This window comes from Pleurodeles waltl, chromosome 4_1 (assembly GCF_031143425.1).
Source record: "Pleurodeles waltl isolate 20211129_DDA chromosome 4_1, aPleWal1.hap1.20221129, whole genome shotgun sequence".
In the NCBI taxonomy this organism is placed as follows: Eukaryota; Metazoa; Chordata; class Amphibia; order Caudata; family Salamandridae; genus Pleurodeles; species Pleurodeles waltl.
The window spans coordinates 781,686,412-781,701,242 of NC_090442.1; the positions used below are offsets into that span (position 1 = coordinate 781,686,412).

General features: G+C 46.3%; 1 protein-coding gene across 1 annotated transcript in view; it reads left to right on the forward strand.

Annotated features, from left to right (window-relative positions):
* The window catches only part of SHANK3 (SH3 and multiple ankyrin repeat domains 3), a 1,519,554-nt gene that overhangs the window by 845,387 nt on the left and 659,336 nt on the right, over window positions 1-14,831 (forward strand). The window lies entirely within an intron of this gene.

The window sequence follows — 14,831 nt, forward strand, 5'->3', positions numbered from 1 at the left end:
TGCTTCCTTTCCAAGTTTTAGCTGCCATTCCCCCTTTCCATATTTGGTCTCTCCTTATCTTTTTATCCTGCAATTTCCATATTATGCCTGCATTATTTCTTCCTTTTTCCCTCTTCTCTTGATTCCTCCCTATATCCTCCCTTTGTTTGTCTTCTCTCTGTCTTCCTACTCTTACATTGTCTTCAGCTCACGTTTATCTTCAGCCCTCGCTTTCTCCTCTTTTCTTTCCACCTTGTTGTTCTCCATTTTCTACCTCCTTTTTCTTTCCATAGTTTTTTTCCACTCTTTTTCCTTTTCTTATCTTGCTCTCTCAATGTTCCCCCAAATTACCGCCCCTTGAATCTGTCCCGCGCCCCAGAGGTTTAACAAACAAAATAGCAATGAAATGTTCTTGTTTCAAGCAGGGTTATGGACACCTGCTGTAAGTGAACATAACATCAATAATCCAGTATATTAATCTAATTGAATGTGTTTGAAATCATCTCTAGTAATTAAACGCTAAGTCACTAATGAGCCAGACACAACGGAAGATGAGGGATGTGTGCAGACAGTCCTACGTGTGGCTCTGAAGCTGCCGCAGACATGCCGGAGGTAGACAGACACACCCCGTGCCTTGGACAGCCACCAGCGAGCTTCAGAGATAGAGAGATTAGCCCTGGAGTGATGAGATAGTCTCCGTCCTCGAACGCCCTCACGCAGGATACGTAAGGTCAGCGTGCAAATGACCTTCACAGACAATGCAACTACAGGGACCACGTAGCTGGGTCCTTGGCAATCAGCTGTAAGGGTATACAAAAGAAAGTGGGAGTCACCTAAGCATCATTAAATCTTAGGTCCGAGGCTTAACTCGAGAGTGGGTCGGTGGTGTGCGCCTTGGTACACTGCAAAATAGGAATACAAGTAATAGTACATTATACGTATTCTCACACGGGGAAAGTGTATACATGACTTTTAATAATAACTTCTGAACATAAAGTTTATCAACAGTATGACGAATTCAGATAATAAAACACAGTGCTGTACAATACACTGTTTAGAGTAGAGGTACAGCGAGGACGCATTCTCACTGTGAGATTGTTAGTCTTTAGGAGAAGTACTTGACACAAGCAAAACAGGTGAGAGCCTAATACAGCACTAGGGCCAAGGACCCTGGATAAACACATATGATGTTCTAGATTCGTTCTAATGTTTGCCAAGCTTTAATGAACGCGAACCTTAGAATGCACAGTTCACAGGCAGCAAGTAGAAAAGAACAAGTGGCAATGTAATGCAGTCCTGATAGAGTATCTGGAATGTGTAAAAGAATTAGTTGGGAAGCCCGACATTGTTGTATACAAAGGAGGACCATAAAATCTTAACACAAAAAGGGATTCAGTCTGTCTCTTACTTCAAAGGTGTTACTAAACCCAAGTGTGAGCAAATACGGAATTAAGACAACAAACCACAAATATGATAGGAACAACAGTATCATGGGTACCTGCAAATCATTTCAGTAGTGTCTCAAAATGTAAACATAACTAAGGGTTAATGGGGAGGCATGCACCACCTAGGAGCTGCAAACTGCCACACCGGGGCAACTGCCCTGGAGCCCATGACGGTTGAGTAGACCACAAAGTTTCCTAAATCTGTTTACATGGTGAGGCAAGACTTGTCAGACAGCAGAGCAAATTAAATTGGAAAATGTAACACCAGTTGATGCAAAGAAGGGTGTGCTCGCCAGGCTGAGTCACCATGATTCCAACTCCATATGCAGGGCCGGTGTCTCAGGGTGTCCATCCTCATGGCTTCTGTGGGGTGCGCAGGCCTTGGCAGATGTTCATGAATATCTGCTGTCACCAAGGCCGAATTGGAGGGGTGTGCATTTAGACTGAGCGATCCGATCACCCGTGTGCATTTAGACTCAGAGATGCGAGACCGGAGAGGTGTGCATTTAGACCCAGGGGTTGGGCAACGGAGGGTTGTGCATTTAGACCCAGGGGTTCGGGCACCGGAGGGTTGTGCATTTAGACTCAGAGGTGCGAGCACCAGAGGTGTGTGCATTTAGACCAAGGGGTGCGAGCGCCAGGGGGGTGTTCATTTAGATCCAGAGGTGCAAGCACCAGAGGGGTGTGCGTTTAGACTCAGAGGTGTGAGCACTGGAGGGGTGTGCATTTATACTAAGGAGTGCGAGCGCCGGGAGTGTTCATTTAGATCCAGAGGTGTGAGCACCAGAGGGGTGTGCATTTAGACTATGGGGTGCGATCACCGGAGGGGTGTGCATTTAGACCGAGGGGTGCGAGCATCGAAGGGTTGTGCATTTAGACCCAGGGGTATGCAGTTAGACTCAGAGGTGTAAGCACTGGAGGGGTGTGCATTTAGACTCAGGGGTGTGAGCACTGGAGGGGTGTGCATTTAGACTCAGAGGTGTGAGCACTGGAGGGGTGTGCATTTAGACTCAGAGGTGTGAGCACTAGAGGGGTGCGCATTTAGACTCAGGGGTGTGAGCACTGGAGGGGTGTGTACCTAGACTTAGAAGTGTGGGAACTGGAGAGGCATGCTCCTATATGCAGAGTTGTGAATACAGGAGGAGCTTTTATATACAGACTTTGAGATGTGAGTAAAAGAGGGAGCTCCACCTCGATCAATCACTTAGTGCAATGTTGCTCCCACTTAAGGAGCTTCAACATATTTTAAAATTAGTGCTACTCTATTAAACGCATGTGTTTTCATAACTGTATAAATTAATCACATCACAGCAATCAAAGGAAGAATGAAATGGATTTGAGGGTGCGGACGCCCAGCACATATGTAGGTCAACAGACACCGAGGTTCAGTGCTAGTTAGAAGCAAGCTGGTCCACAGGCACAGAGCCCCAGTATGAGTGACGAGTAACAAGGGTTAACCTGTACCATAGCCATGTACTTCAGTTTGCTAGACAGTCTACAATTACTGGAGTCCAGAATACTAGTGTGTGCTCAAGTGTGAGAAGCCCATCTACCCTTTGGGATCCGAGACAAACCTTCTTCGTGCTTGTACTCCACTGACCTCCGCTGAGGGCCCTGACGTGTGAGCAATATACCAGTAGTTGGTAGGAAGGGTTATATTACTAGCTCCTGCAAAACGACAGTGAAGTGCTGCGCTGTCCTGTAGTTGCCTGACCATGTTGCCTATCTCCCATTGTGGGCTTTCATGTAGTATGATTGCTTTCGTCCATAACCTGTATTTGTCATTTTACATTTGCTGTGCTTCAATGACAGAGGTAAAATGTCAGGCTGTCAACTGACAAATCCCTGCGTTTTTTATATTGGAGTTGGTAATTACAAACTCCGCTCAATTTGCAGACAAAGAAAGAAGGGTAACGTGACTTATGAGACAATCTTGCTGGGGTACAGGGAGGGTGAAAGGAAAGGCTGCAGGATGTCATTTTTTGTAACATACAACCAACATGTATATATTTGTAAATAAACCATACACATTCAGCTGTTCAAAAGCATTTTTTTTGTAATTTTGAAGTGTGATGGAATCAAAGATTTTAATAGGAGCAAAACAAATCAAGACACTGGTGACGCGCAAAAGATAAATAGTCACTGAAACTCGATTTCCACACATTATCATTTGTGTGCAGTATAGTTTTTATCAGTGAACCTGTATCTCTGTACAAGTTTAGTGGCCATTTCAATGGCAAATGTGCTGTCTGTACATGACAGTGCATGACCACACAGTGACTTAGTTACATTAAAAACGTGCCTGCCTCATGTCCATTAAAGCTAGGCAGGTGTATTATGCCAAGAAGTGGGTCATTCTAAAATGTTTGGGAAGCATTGGTATAGACCGTACATGTAACTCCATGAGTAACTATATAAATTCAATCATTTGTGAGTACACGAAGACGAGCTGCTGCAAGATGTCCTTTTTTAGCAACCAATAGGATCTTGAAGGACATCATGTCTTGGGTGCACAACATGCATTACTTGTTAGTTTAGAACTGGCAAGAAGAATTGATTGTTCAGAGGTGATAAAAGAAGCGCTAAGAGTTCTAGCAGTGGGTAGTGGGTTAGCATCCACGGGAAATGATGGGGTGAGGTCGGGGTGAAGCAGCCAATAAATTGCTTTGATGAGTTTTTAGAGAGTGTAATATTTAGGTGACCTCCTTCTAGCTTGAAGACAGTATCTGTAAAAGGCCCAGTAAAAAGGCTTTTCCTCGGGGTAAACAGATATTATGGGCGCGTGACAGAGGCTTTTCTCGTTATTCCAAATGGCTCATCACCAGGGTGCTTCTTAATGGCCTGGCAGTGTCGGGGAGGATAAGATGCAAGTATCTGATTGACGAATTGCTGAAACCAGGCAGATATGGAGGAAATGAAGATGAAGGTCAAATGTCTATCTTATTGAACCTTTGTCACAGGTTTCTATCTGCAGACCATGGAGAGAGTGTGTCATGGAAAAATAATTTGAGACCATGAAGTAAGGAAGTTGCTAAGGGTGCAGAGATGTACCAGACGTCTGTTAAGTTCCATTTGAGCTTGAAGAACCAAAGAGCCATTCCTTAAATGACAAATGTCTATAAAGCCTGCCAGAGGTTTCAGACTGGAGATGAGAGTAGAAAAAAAGAAATGGAAATGCTTTGAGTGTCAATGATGTAGCGATACTGGTAAAAACTGAAGCAAAAGATTTTACCATTTAGGAACATTAGGGGAAGGGTGAAGAGGAGGAGACCCAGTACAGGTTATTTGGAGATGCCTAGAAGTAAAGATGCATACGTGTGGTGAGATATGTACCATGAAACTGAGAAGCGTCGGTCAGCTAGGAGTGATGCAAACCACTTTATACGCAAAGAGGAGACTGTAGAAAAAATTACTTTTTTTAGTTTTACTCAAGGTTAACGATGGCAGACATCACATTAGATACTAGTTCAGTTCATGGCATAGTCAAAACATGCTACTTAATATATATCTCATACAGTATTACTGTTCAACCCCAACAACTACTTGGTATAATGCCAGAACTTCTTATCTTGACCTTTGTGTCTACAAAACACCTACTCTAGCCACCATATTCATACTGTTCCTTCAAGATGGCTGCCACTGCATGTTTTATACACACAGCAACCTGTTAGTCATTTTCGCACTCAACACTGGGTTTTCCATAAGTCGAAAGTTGCTGTCATACACATACATACATATTCCAACAAATATTTTTGTGATAACATGGTTTTCACATGCAAGCATTCTATGTTGCAATATTAGGTGACTAAATATTGTTCTGCCATAATATAATTTGCATAATAGCGATTAACACAATATCATGACAGCGAGTAGAGCTAAGCATAGATTTGCTCTTTTACACTCCACATCCCAGTATGTGTATTAAGGTAGTAGATATTCTGGACACAATATATGTTCAAGGAAAGAATAGTAGGTCTGTACCTATGTATATGTACTTACCACATCATATTGTGGTACTCGACATTCTCGATGGTATTATGGTAAGACAATATTTAAAACTCGGTGCTGTTGTCGAGCACACAATGGTGTTTTCCTGCTTATGAATTTCTGAGTAGCATTCCAGTTAATTCCTTAAGAAATGGTTGTTGCCTCACACAGTTTCCATGATAATTCCCCATTTTCTTCCAGTTTCTTATCTGGTAATTTCTCTAGCTTCCGGATGGGGAAATGTCCTGGTGGGAAACAAACCCATTTTACCACACCTCTTGAAATTTCCAATAGGAAGTATGGCCCACTTGTGAAGAGGGCCTCTATAGAGTTATGAAGCCTAGAAACAGGCCGGGGGTCTGTTGTGATGTGGCTCGTGGCTGCTTGCATGCTTAGCCTCGAGCCAAACTTCTACAACGTGGTGCGGCGTTTGCTTTCCCGGCAGTTGGCTTGCTGATCCGGAAAGAGAGAGCATCGCGTTTGGAAGAGCTCATGAATAAACTACGTTATTCCTTTGAAGCTTGTGTTGGCGTATTTACCCCACAACATTTTTATGGCGACGAGGGTCAGCAAGCGACTCACCTCTTCCAACGCAGATGCATGGGACCCACAGTAAGAGCAGTCTGTAGAGACGATTAAGGACATAATCGGCAAGGCGCTCGTTCAAACTTGATCGCTGGTCACAACTTGATCACTAGACTTTATTGGTGTACATTGTCTGAAGACCCGCGTTTTATTTACGGCCATCTGCGCAGTTGTCTCTGGGTCCGGTTTCTTAGCAACACGTCAAGTGTACGTGATTCACGTTTCCGGCGGCCATCTTGGGAAGTTGGGATAATTCTCATTAGGATTAATGGCACATGAGTAACTTTCGTTGAACGCCTACTCTAGCCATTTACAAGCACTATAAAACGTAGATCGGAAATTGAGTCCAGTGCACGTCTGCTGTGTGGATGGCTAATGAAACAACAGGATTCTAATGAAGGTGCCTATTACAGTGATCGGCACACCTGGATCTTTCTTTGGTCGTTGTAAATGACATTATTCTGTTTATTCTTCATTTTGATGGTGATGGATGCATCTGTTTTTTAGTAACATTGTTTACATTGGCATTTTGTGTATTTATCACCCTATTGGACACTCAGTACATTTGATTCATTTCCTGTGTTTGTGTTTGCATCAAGACTATGGAGATCACAACCTCTGCAATATATTCGCCACCTCTGTTCTTAACCCAACCTGGCAATCCACCAATACCGTGGGAAGAGTGGATTGATATTTTTGACAATTACCTAGAAGCTTTAGATGGCTTGGGGTTCTCTTCCAACAGGAAGAAAGCCATTTTACTTAGTTCCTTGGGTAATGAGGGACAACATGTTTTCAAATACCTTCCAAAGGCAGTTTATCAGGATGGACAGTCCATAGACAATGCTTTTTTGGAAGCTAGGTTGAGATTGGAAGTAAGGTTTGCTAAAGTGGAAAATGTGGTCATGCAAAGGTATAAATTTTACACGCAGCCTCAGAGAGAGGGCGAGTCTATTGATGAATTTGTTGCTCGTTTAAGAGAACTTTCTGTTAAATGTAGGTTTGGAACCAACTCATAGTACAGTGTAGGAGCAAGAAGATGCAAGAAAGGTTGTGGGCAGTGAAAGATCCGAAATTGAAAGATGCCATAGAAATCGCAAAAGTTGTAGAAGAGTCAGAGCTGTGTATGAAGCAGATGGACAGGAGAGGGGTGAAGGAAACTGAGGAGGTATCATTGGTTGAGGGTGATGTTGCTGTTTTGAATAAATCGCTGCATGACAAAGTTGTCAACACTTCCTTCAATTCTAGCAAGATTAACAGCAGGGTATGTGGCAAGTGTGGTAGTAAATTTCACACTTCTGAAATCAAAAATTGTTTTGCACAAGGGAAAGAGTGTCGGAGGTGTGGACGCAAAGGGCACTTTGCGAGAATGTGTAGAGAGAGGGAACATGTTAAAGGGAAAGTGGCCACTGTCGCAGATGCTAGTGGTAGTATATCCATGAATGACAAGCTAGAGAGGGTGCTATGTGTATCTGAGTTTGATAATGCTGCAGTGCGAGTAAAGAGGATGCAGAGGCCTAAAGCTGAATTTATAGTAAAGAACGTGCCTGTAAATTTGATGATAGATTCTGGTTCCATTGTTCCGAAGGATTTGTTCCTTCAGAAGTGGCCGTCAACCAGATTGTTGCCGAAAGACATTCATCCTGGGGGCTATCAGGGTGAACAAATAGATATAATTGGATACATGTTCACAGAAATAAGATTTAAGGGAAGAAAGGTTGTAGGCAAAGTCTATGTGGCAGAATCTGGACCACCAATTTTGGGTTGGCAACATCAATATGATCTGTGCATTGTCATCAATCCATGTGCTCCTAGCCAGGTTACGGTTATTGATGATGTTTCAGTAGGTGATATCCTGGAAGGTGCCAGGGAGGTGTTTAGAGATTAAATGGGGGAGTTAAGAGACGGAAGCACCGCCAACAGGCTGGCGGTGCTTCCTGGCCTATTCCGCCGCGGTCGCACCACCAGGGCCGGCGGTATTCCGCCACTTCTGCCCCGGCGGTGATAATCCGCCTGGGCAGCGCTGCTTGCAGCGCTGCCCAGGGGATTACGACTCCCCGACCGCCAGCCTTTTTCTGGCGGTTTACACCGCCAGGAAAAGGCTGGCGGAATGGGGAGTCATGGGGCCCCTGGGGGCCCCATGCAGCTTTTCACTGTCTGCTATGCAGACAGTGAAAAGCGCGACGGGTGCAACTGCACCCGTCGCACGGCCGCAACACCGCCGGCTCCATTTGGAGCCGGCTCCTATGTTGCAGCCATGATCCCCGCTGGGCCAGCGGGGATCTCCAAATGGCTGCGGCAGCACGACGGTCAGATCTTGGCGGGCGGCTGATGCCGCCCGCCAAGGTCGTAATGACCCCCTATATGCATGAAATTAAATTGAAACCGGGTGTTGTTCCTGTTCAGCACAAAGTTAGAAAAATACCAGTGTCAGTAAGGGGTGGAGTTAAGGAACTTCTAAATTAAATGCTTGACAGCGGTGTCATCGAACCTGTGGAGGCCTCAGAATGGTTGTCACCTGTTGTCATTTCGAAAAAAAAAGATGGAAATTTGAGACTCTGTGTGGACCTGAGAGGTTTGAACCAAAACATCATAACTGACAATTTTCCTTTGCCTAACATCAATAAGTTGATCTTACTGATGAAAGATGCCAAATACTTTTCTAAGTTAGACCTCAAGCACGCTTATCATCAAATAATACTTCATCCGTCGTCTAAGGCTCTTACTGCTTTCATCACTATGGAGGGCACGTACCAGTTTACCCGGATGCCTTTTGGATTGGCATCTGCTTTCAGTGTATTTCAGAGGATGATGAGTCATATTTTTAAAGGTTTGGAAAATGTACTCTTTTTTCAAGATGACATTCTTGTTTTTGGCAATACTATTGAAAATCATAATATCACATTGAAGAGGGTGTTGGACAGACTTTTGGAGTCTGGGTTGACATTACGTCAAGAAAAGTGTCCGTTTTTGATGAAGGAGGTGGAGTATCTCGGACATTCGATATCGCAGGAGGGTGTTCAACCAAAAAAAGACTTACTAAATGCCATTAGGTTGGCGCCAGCTCCTAAGGACAAAGACCAATTACGGTCATTTTTGGGGCTTGTTGAATATTACTCCAAGTTTGTCAAAGACTTTGCCAGCAAAACTGAATGTTTAAAGGTGTTCTTACGCAAGGGAGCAAGTTTTGAGTTGGGAGTGGCACAGAGTCAATGTTTCCAAATGATCAAAGATGAGGTGTGTGGTGCGGGTGTCTTAGTATCTTTCGACACAAGAAAAAAAAACATTGTTACTGTTGACGCAAGCGCACTGGGCATTGGTGCGGTCTTGTCACAGTGGCACGGATCTGTTGAGAAAACTGTTGCCTTTGCTTCTCGCACGTTAACAACTGCAGAGAGATGTTATGCAGTTATTGAACGAGAGACTTTAGCTGCAGCATGGGGTGTGGGATACTTTCGCACATATGTATGGGGTAGTAACATCACGTTGCGTACTGATCATAAGCCTTTGCTTAAAAGTTTGTCACCTGGTGGGACTGGTAAGGGGTCAGCGAGACTGGCAAGATTAGCTTCACGTCTACAAGAATATGATTACAATGTTGAATTCATTCCTGGGTGGAAGAATGTACAGGCTGATTGCCTTTCTCGTTTGGCTTTTGATTGGCAAATGGTGGATAAAGTGAATGTGCTAGAGAGTGAGTGTGAGGGTGCGGTAGCATCGGTGTGTGAAGTTACGCAATGGAGTAAAGGAGTAGTGAATGAAACAGAATGGGATATGGCAATGAAGGATGATGTGATTTTAGAGAGGGTTATTGAGTTAGTAAGAAAGGGCGGCAGAAGAGACAGCACTCTTCCTGTGTTGGTACGGCTGTTCAACAAGGTGTTAGATGAACTCTCAGAGGTTGATGGGAGGATAATATTGCGTGGAGAGAAGATTGTTCTACCAGGAGGTGGACGGAAAAAATTGTTTGATATTGCGCATGAGGGTCACCTGGGACAAACAATTGCCAAGAGGAGATTGAGAATGGAGTTTTGGTGGCCTGGGATGGATGATGATGTTGTGAGATGGGTTGAGAGGTGTTCGGTGTGTCTAAGAAGTGAGAAAAGGTTAAAAGTGGGAAGACAGTCTGATGGGGGTAATATAGCTGACCCAGGTAGGCCGTGGCATAGTGTGTGCATGGATTTTATTGGACCTTTGGCCGGTGTAGGCAGAGTTAAGAGTTTTGCACTGGTTATGGTGGATGTACATTCCAAATGGCTCATTGTCAAGTTTATGTCAGAAGTTACGACTGCTGCGGCCATAAGTGTTTTGAGGGAGATTTTTACCGAGGAGGGATTTCCTGTAGTGTTGATCACTGATAATGGTACGCAGTTGACATCTTAGGAGATGAAAGTGTTTCTGGACTCATGTGGTGTGAAGCATATGCGTACAGCGTTGTACAATCCTCATGCCAACGGAATTGTTGAACGGGCTAACCGTATGATTAAAGGTGGGCTACAATTGGCTGTTGTTAACGGCTTGGATGCTGAATTGGTGATTTCAGATATGGTATGGGCTCATCGGTCCACGGAGAATCTTGTTTCTGGGAGGGTACCATTTGAAATCATGAGAGGCAGGAAACCGGTGGGTAAACTCAAAACTTCATGGATGGAGAAATTGGTCAAAGGATGTAGTGAACAACGACCCCAACATCACCACCCTGCTCGACAACCTCGCCAACCTCGGCCTCAAGCAACTGGTGAACACCCCCACCCACATCGCCGGACACACGCTAGACCCCATCTTCTCCGCCAGCAACCACATATCCTTCAGCCACTCCTCAGCTATACACTGGACCGACCACAGATGTGTCCACTTCACCTTCTGACGCGAGACTCGCCACCTCCGCACACAACCCATCCCACGTCGACAGTGGAACAAAATCCCCGAGGAACAGCTTCTCTCCACTCTCAACGACAACCAACCCACCTTCTCCTCCGACCCCAACGACGCAGCCCTCAGCCTCACGAATTGGATCACCAACTGTGCAGACAACCTCGCTCCCCTCAGACGCCTCCCAAGACAGACCAACACCAAAAAACCTCTCTGGTTCACTGACACCCTTAAGGAATCAAAGAAAACCTGCTGCACCCTCGAGAAAGCCTGGCGCAAGGACCACACCGCAGACAACATGACAGCCCTCAAGAACGCTACCCGCGAACACCACCAACTGATCCGCGCCGCCAAAAGAAATTTCTTCACAGAAAGACTGGACAAAAACAGCCACAACAGCAGAGAACTCTTCAACATTGTCAAAGAGCTCTCCAACCCTAACGCCAACGCCAACGCCATCACGCCCTCACAAGACCTCTGCAACTCCCTCGCCACCTTCTTCTATCATAAGATCACCGACCTACACGACAGCTTCGGACACAAGACCCAGCCAACCACCACAGAACCTACAACCCCAGCCATCACCCTCAACGCCTGGACTCACATCAACATGGAAGAGACCAAAGCCACCATGAACTCCATCCACTCCGGTGCCCCCTCTGACCCCTGCCCACACTTCATCTTCAACAAAGCCGATGACATCATCGCCCCGCACCTCCAGACCATCATCAACAGCTCGTTTTCATCTGCTACCTTCCCCGAGAGCTGGAAACACGCTGAAGTCAACGCCATACTGAAAAACCTACGGCGGACCCAAGCGACCTGAAGAACTTCCGCCCCATCTCGCTCCTCCCATTCCCCGCCAAAGTCATAGAGAAGACCGTCAACAAGCAACTTACCAACTTCCTTGAAGACAACAGCCTACTCAACCCCTCTCAGTCCGGATTCCGAGCCAATCACAGCACAGAAACCGCCCTCATCTCAGTCACTGACGACATCAGAACCCTGATGGACAACGGAGAAACAGTCACCCTCATCCTCCTCGACCTCTCGGCTGCCATCAACACCGTCTGCCACCGAACCCTAATATCCCGCCTCCGCTCAACTGGGATCCAAGGACAGGCCCTGGACTGGATCACCTCCTTCCTCTCCAACCGCTCCCAAAGAGTCTACCTCCCACCTTTTCGCTCAGACCCCACCGAGATCATCTGCGGCGTCCCACAAGGCTCCTCGCTCAGCCCGACACTCTTCAATGTCTACATGAGCCCCCTCACTGACATCGTACGCAAACACAGCATCATCATCACCTCCTACGCCGACGACACTCAACTGATACTTTCCCTCACCAAGGAACCCACCAGCGCCAAGACCAACCTGCAAGATGGAATGAAAGACGTCGCAGATTGGATGAAACTCAGCCGTCTGAAACTGAACTCAGACAAAACAGAAGTCCTTATCCTCGGAAACACCCCGACCGCCTGGGACAACTCCTGGTGGCCCACGGCCCTTGGCACCGCACCGACCCCCTCAGACCACGCACGCAACCTCGGTTTCATCTTGGACCCACTTCTCACCATGACCAAACAAGTCAACGCTGTATCATCCTCCTGCTTCCTCACCCTCCGCATGCTCCGAAAGATCTTCCGTTGGATCCCCGCCGACACCAGAAAGACCATGACCCACGCCCTCGTCACGAGCTGCCTGGACTACGGCAACACACTATACGCAGGAACCACCGCTAAACTCCAGAAACGTCTGCAACGAATTCAAAACGCCTCCGCCCGACTCATCCTCAACATACCCAGCAACAGCCACATCTCCGCCCACCTGAGACACCTGCACTGGCTTCCCGTCAACAAAAGGATCACCTTCCGACTCCTCACCCACGCACACAAAGCCCATTCACAACAAGAGACCCGAACTCCTCAACCGCCACCTCAGCCTCTACACTCCCACCCGTCTTCTTCGCTCCGCCAACCTCGCTCTCGCCGCCGTCCCTCGCATCCGCCGCACCACGGCGGGTGGGAGGTCCTTCTCCTACCTGGCGGCCAAGACATGGAACTCCCTCCCCACCATCCTCAGGACCACCCAGGACCACTCCGCTTTCCAGAGACTACTCAAGACCTGGCTCTTCGAGCAGCAGTAACCCCTTCCCCCTAGCGCCTTGAGACCCGCACGGGTGAGTAGCGCGCTTTATAAATATTTATTATTTGATTTTATTTGATTTGTGAGTATGAGGGTGAGCATGTAAGTGAGACAGTGTGCAATGAAGCGAAGATTAAGCCGGGTGATTGGGTGAAAATCAAGTCAGGAATAATAAAAAAAGGGGTCTGCAAGTTTTTCGGTCCTTTCAAAGTTCGAAATGTTTACAGGTGGCATGTGTTGCTTGATAATGGTCAGCGCTGGAGTTTCAGACGGGTTGCTAAATTTGCTTCAGATTGGTCTGAGAAGAACGAGTTGAGCAGTGATGATTGTAGTGGTTATATGCTGATGAGGGATGAAGATGTTGTAGGACCTTGTAGATATCAGGAGGGTGAGCATGTTCAGGATGGGGGTGGTGTTGCTACGAGTGTTATGGGTACATCCTCTAGTGGTATGAAGGAAAGGATTCCTAGGGTTAGAAGGCCACCCACATTTTTGAATGATTATGTAACTTAGTGCCTTTATTTCTTTATGTGTTTTTATTATATTTAACCTTGATTTTCTGGTTGTAATGTTTTGTTTTTTTTAGTATTGTTATCTTGTTGGTTCTCTTATGTATTGTTTATATTAGGCGTTTTATTTGTATTGGGTTTTCTACTCTCCTTAGTGTTGTTAACGGAGAGGGATGTGTTGTGATGTGGCTCGTGGCTGCTTGCATGCTTAGCCTCGAGCCAAACTTCTAGAACACGGTGCGGCGTTCGCTTTCCCGGCAGTTGGCTTGCTGATCGGGAAAGAGAGAGCATCGCGTTTGGAAGAGCTCATGAATAAACTACGTTATTCCTTTGAAGCTTGTGTTGGCGTATTTACCCCACAACAGGGTCCTCATTCCGAGTCACCATTATTCCCGAGGACTATGGGGCACCCAGTTGCTTTTGCATTCAAAATTACAGGGCGCAGAAACACCGGGCCCAGTCTTACCAGGTTTAGATCTGCATTCAGTAAATTCGCCTGCGTGTCCAAGGCAAACAGTGAGCCCAGACACAGTCCAGTCCTGAGCCAACAAGCTCTTACAGCATAAAAGAGCACGAATCACCCATCACCAGACTCTATGAAAGTCCTGCCCCGACACTCTCCAGAACAGCCCCCTCCCGCTCCACAGGTTCCCCCGTCCGGCCACTGGCTTGCTTTGAGCTGCATTGTCCTCACCGTTTCCATACACTACATGCTCGGAGTAGGTGGAAAGTGTGAGGGAATATAAACTCCCCGGATTCAGGGATAACCATTCAGAAAGGGATTGTGTTTAGTCCCCATTCCAAGAGCTTCAGCATGTAATGGCTGGAGTCTGGGTGGGGAGATGGTGGCATCTCCCTCTCTAAACTCCAGTCCACCCATACCCGGGCCCGCATGGTGCTCTGAAGACGAAAACATGAGAAATTCAGTAGAAAAGAGAGAAAGCTCGCGAGAGAGAGAACTAGCGTGCGTCTGTCAGTCTGTGAGGTTTACGCTTTATTAGGCCCGCGCCAAACAATCGCTAATAACCCCACAAATTGCTAATTAATTACAGGTTAAATGCGCACCCGCCCCCCAGGGTTTGTTAAATCTCATGTTTAAATGTCTCTCTACCGATAACACGAGATTTATCAAGGCTTACAAGTCACACAGTTAGTTGTCTATGGCCTCATTACAATTTCAAGAAATGTGTTCTGCAGCGCTCACTGAGAAATGAGTCACCTCTAGGTGCTTGCAACAAATTAAAGGGCGATGTGGTTCTGGCTATATAAGCCAGAGAGAAAGAGTTGGGACTTTAAGCATTTTGCCTTT